This window comes from Macrosteles quadrilineatus, unplaced genomic scaffold (genome assembly GCF_028750875.1).
Source record: "Macrosteles quadrilineatus isolate MER2022 unplaced genomic scaffold, UCM_ALF_1.0 Scaffold_8__2_contigs__length_117827958, whole genome shotgun sequence".
Classification (NCBI taxonomy): Eukaryota; Metazoa; Arthropoda; class Insecta; order Hemiptera; family Cicadellidae; genus Macrosteles; species Macrosteles quadrilineatus.
The window spans coordinates 50208663-50213699 of record NW_026542601.1 but is presented as its reverse complement, the minus strand read 5'-3'; the positions used below and the strand labels follow the sequence as shown (position 1 = coordinate 50213699).

The 5037-nt window shown below is 30.9% G+C and overlaps 1 long non-coding RNA gene across 1 annotated transcript; it reads left to right on the top strand.

Moving 5' to 3' along the window:
* The first annotated feature begins 544 nt into the window (after positions 1 to 544).
* On the top strand, positions 545 to 3935 carry LOC129001816 (uncharacterized). The gene is made up of 3 exons (XR_008491498.1): positions 545 to 610; positions 1877 to 1967; positions 3077 to 3935. It is a non-coding gene; the product is annotated as an uncharacterized LOC129001816 (long non-coding RNA).
* Positions 3936 to 5037: the final 1102 nt, after the last annotated feature.

Genomic DNA, 5037 nt, shown 5'->3' with positions numbered 1-5037 from the left:
TACTCTTTTTATGTATTTAATTAGCAGTAAGCAATTTTGAATTTAGCTTATGACTCTATTCAAGTTCATGTAATGTGAAACTATAATGAATAAAGAATGTTTTGACTTTGACTTTGACTTTGATAAATATAGTGTCACAGATTTGGAAGTAGAAAAGTGTTGTATGTATTATGAACTGAGCCTTTTATTCGAAAAGCATTACTATATAACATTAAACATGTTAGTTAATCTCTTAATAATTAATAGAAGAGTAAAAACTGGTAAATTCAATAGGATGGAATAACCAATTTCAGTGCAAAGGAATTTTGTCTTATTATGTTTGTATATTATCATTAGCGTATATTGAAATAAAAATTATATGTATAACAAATATTAAGTTGCCTAGGCAAATAACCTTTACATTATTTTCGTGCTTGCAACAAGCAATGATCTGATAATGTTCAAGGTTAAGCAGTACCGTTACCGTATCGTCTTAAATTAGCGTTAATAACCACAAGTCATGGGATTTTCACACTACATAAATTAGTTACGCCACTTTCAGATAGCAATTAAGATAAATTGAAACTGACGTAGTCATACTCGTTCTGCGGCTACAAAAGAATTGGTTCAGGTAGGATTAGTTTTAAATGGTTATGTATCTTAGCTGTTTCCTTGGATTTATTTGATAAATAATTATTATTATAGCTCACGCAACTAAAACATTAAGTATTTCAAATATTCAGACAAGTCTTATCATGTTGGCATAATTCTGTCTCATTCAAATTACAGTTTATTTTTGTATTTAAGATCAAAATTTTTTTTACAACTTAAATTTTACAAAAAAAATTCAACTGTGGGAGACAACAAACTAGAAAAGATCAGTTTGTTTTAACTACAGGAAATAATGTACAGTGTAACCGATGCAGCAATTCTGTCAACCACTTGGTTTAAACATGGACTAACCAACTCAAGTAGACTTCTCCTCATATCATTGTAAATTTTGAAGCTCGTTTTTCATGTCGAGTGACACTGATTGCTAGTGTAGACGAAATTTTGTTTCTTTTATTTTAAGGTTAATTTTATGACTTGTGCTTTACTGTTTGGTTATATAACTAGGGGGTGAGTTTTATTTGGTTATACGAGGTTGTAAATGGCTGGAAATACAAAAAAACTAATTTTAAAAACACGACCTCTGCAGTGAACCGGACCGAACTGACAACGAAATTAGATTAAGCTGTTCCACAAGGATGAGAAATCTACTAAGGGAGTTTGCTTTATATACGGTTTAACTAAATATTTTAGATGGTTTATTGAGTTATCATTTGGTTTGCTCCGGTCAAAACCAACTTTTCTATCTATTTATCTTTGTAACACCTAAAAGGAATTTCTTTTAAATATATCAAAGAACATTATGTCACAGAATTAAGATTTTTATGTTACTTACTTTAAGATAAATATTATGATTTTGTTCCAGAGAGAGCAGTTCAAAGCTCTTGGTACGAAGGCAGTTATTTTTTTAAATGAAGAAGTTCTCCCTTAGTTTGACTTCAATCGTCCCATTTGTCTAATTAGCTTAGGTGTCACAATGAATAACATAGCTTAGGTGATTAGGCTGTAAGAATGGATTAAGCCCTCAATAACTGTAACTATTCGGAAAAATAATTTAAAAGGTACATGTTAGTCCGTAGTTAAGTCACCACTTCAGCCGGTTCATAATAAAACTCAAAAGTATGTCTGGCAAGGCTGACGAGTAGATTACTCGTACACAGCTAGTAGATGACATATACATAAAATTAGTTTTAGTTTTCTTACATCAATAAAAAATCCTTTATTAAATGTTCCTATATTTGACAAGTTTTTAGAAAGCTCTAATTAATAAGAATGTTTCATGTTTCAGGAGTTGCAAGTTGGTAGTCACAATGAAAGTTGTAGCTGTTATAACTATTCTGGTGATCATATCATCACTGTCTCACCAAAAAATATACGACGTAAGCATAAGAAGTATAAGAATAAAGGATGCAATGAGTTAGGAATTTAACGTGTAGCCTACAACCAATACAAACTTGTATGGATTCTTAAAATATGTTTTACCTTCATCAATCCTGCTCAAATGGTGCAACTGCGTTGGTTATGGCCTTTGCGGCATTACAATGCCATCGTCGGAAACGAAATCACGACTGTAACAGTAGTTGGCGTCTTGCTCGGAACACCAAAATGTCAGCCGGTACAGTTTTTACGACAGGCCTTTTCGTTTTTGTAAATATTATTATTATTATTATATAAATTATTATTTTAATTTATAATAATATTTTATTTTATACTAATATTATTATTATTTTGTTTGTGTGTGTTATGTGTTTTGACTTCAACGACGCAGAGATTTTGTGTCTGACGATGGCATTGTGATGCCGAAACGGCCGTTACCAACGCAGTTGCACCTTTTGAGCTGGATTGACAAAGGTAAAGCCTATTTTTAGTAACGTTGCAGCTCAGGGGCTAAACACATGGATTTGACTGCATGCATTCGTTTCTCTGTTTAATATGTACACATTGATTACTAAACATATAACTTCAGAACTGCATAGTAATAACGCAAAAATAAAAAATAAATATTCATCCAACTAAAAACATAACTACATAAGCATCTAACAATAAGCGTTTCCATTCGTACACTTAATTCTATGTATTTACAATAATTTAATCCATCTAACTACTAAAAACTAACAACTCAAAATTGTTAAATAAATTAAACTTATATTAGTTTTTATTAATTTTTAGTTGCAATTATTAATAAGGCTCACGTTAATCAGGGGGTACATAGGGAAACATAGGCGAATGTATCATTCGTCTATTAGGTCTGATGATGATTGGAGTGTCCAATCGAAATAGATCACCACTTAACATCTTTTTTGCATATTTACCGTCTTGTGAGGAACAGCATACGCGTAAATATATGTTTTAAGTGTTATAAGACGTTTCTTTTATTTACTTTCCGTACTTTCCGTAAACACGTACAATGCTGATCAATGAGTTATTTATTATGAAATTTATTTAATAAAAATATACCTAATCACTAGTTTTTATAATGAATTTACAGTCTGGTCTATTGATGTTGAAATCCCAATTGCAAGAAAAGATGTTAGAGGTTCTACAAGATTTGCTCAAGACAGGGCAAACGTTCACAGCCAAAGAATTCGAGGATAAGATTCCTGAAATAGCAGTGATGGCAGGATTCAGCATACATAGTCTTGGATACATATCTATGGACGAATTTCAAATGATTGTTAAGGAAATAGAAAGATCTCCAGAGTTTGTTTCCAGATGGAAAAATATACTAAGAATAAATAAAAAAATATATACTAAGAAAGATATTGCTTCGAGGTGTGCTTTTTGCAACTCCTAACTGATATTTTAAGATAAGGATGTATTAGTTGGCTGCATGCATGATACACAACATAATAGTACATAATATTAATTTGTTGACAGCTTTTTAGTCAATACAAACAAATATCTTTATTTAAAATCCTTCTTATACATGTTAAGTATTGTATATATTTAGTAGAAAGAACTGTCATTTCTGTGTTCCTGTCATTTACAAGAAATTGGGTTTGATTCTACCCCATGTGAGCCTGTTGTTGTAAGTTTCTGTTAACCTTATGCTTAAAGAAAATACTTTTGAATTAAGAAGTCGGTTTAGAATAATCATCCTAGTCTCGTTAAAACTCCAACTGATTACGATTTGTTTAAGTTTACTATTTACATTATACTTGCTGTAATAGTGTGCTTTATTTGTGAGTCATGATACAACGGTTACTGTAGCTGGTTATAAATATAGATCAAAATGAATACTCCACCTTTATTGTCTGTTATTCACACGATTCATAATTTTATAACAAAACATTACAGGTTCTTACATAAATTATTGACAAGTCGTCTAGTCGAGTGAAAAAGTGTGACATCAGAGTATTACACATATACCATAAGTTAATTAGTTTTGTGTTGATTTTTAAAATTTTAATTTACCCTCCACCCTTCACACAACTTTACACTCACCTCCCGAGAGAGCAGTTCACGTAATCGTAGGTCGTTATTACGTGATCAGCTACGTCGTTAACGACTCACACGTCGCACCTGGCGTCACACATGTACTCGTTATACACTTATATAACTTAATACAATACAGGATTTCTCTGTCCCTTTTTCAGCCGCCTTAATAACCGGATCTTACGATTGAGGTATATTTTGAAATCTTATGATGCTGCGGAGTGATGAATTGTTACACGTAATTTCCTTCAGGGCTTCGTCCTCCTAGAGTGCGTTTTATATTTAAAGTCTCAGCTATTTTGTCCGATTGTCTTTACAAAAGTTCGAATGTGAATTGTAATTTAACAGCTGATCCTGCAGTTGAATGTTTAACCAGTCAGATTGTAGGCAAAAGATGAAATAGTTTATGGAAATATGTTGTAAATAGGTTGTTTATTTAAAGAGCTGTAACCTTATTAAGGCAGGTATATTTCTCTTTATACTGTTAATGTAAGTCTTGGATCAAATTAAGATTATTGTAAATAGGTAGTTTTTTTCACTGATAGTCAGCTTTAATAATATTACTTAGCCAACATAGTAATAAATTCATATTATATCACCGAAATGATTTCACATTTAATGCAATTGCATTAGATATAAACATACTTTAAAACAAAATTATAAACTAATAAAATCACAACCGTAATTTTTTTACTATCGGGACTATTTTCTTCGACAGTTTCACCGTACGAGTTTTACAACAGTTAAAGTGCACACGTGTTTTTACAAATTTATACAACTTTTATTTTTTTCTAACAAACAGAAATATTTAATAAACCATATTTTTTTAATGAAGTTTTGTTGTCTATTTCCAGTTTTTTCTATAAAAGCACATAACTGTTTGTAGTTATTTATTCTCTATTTTGTTCTATTTTGTTTATATTAACTCAATTAAAATAGTAGCCTTGGTTTGAAAAATTTAAAGAGGTTAAATCCAATCCTTGGGTTTAAAATTACAACGTGTTATATTGTGTA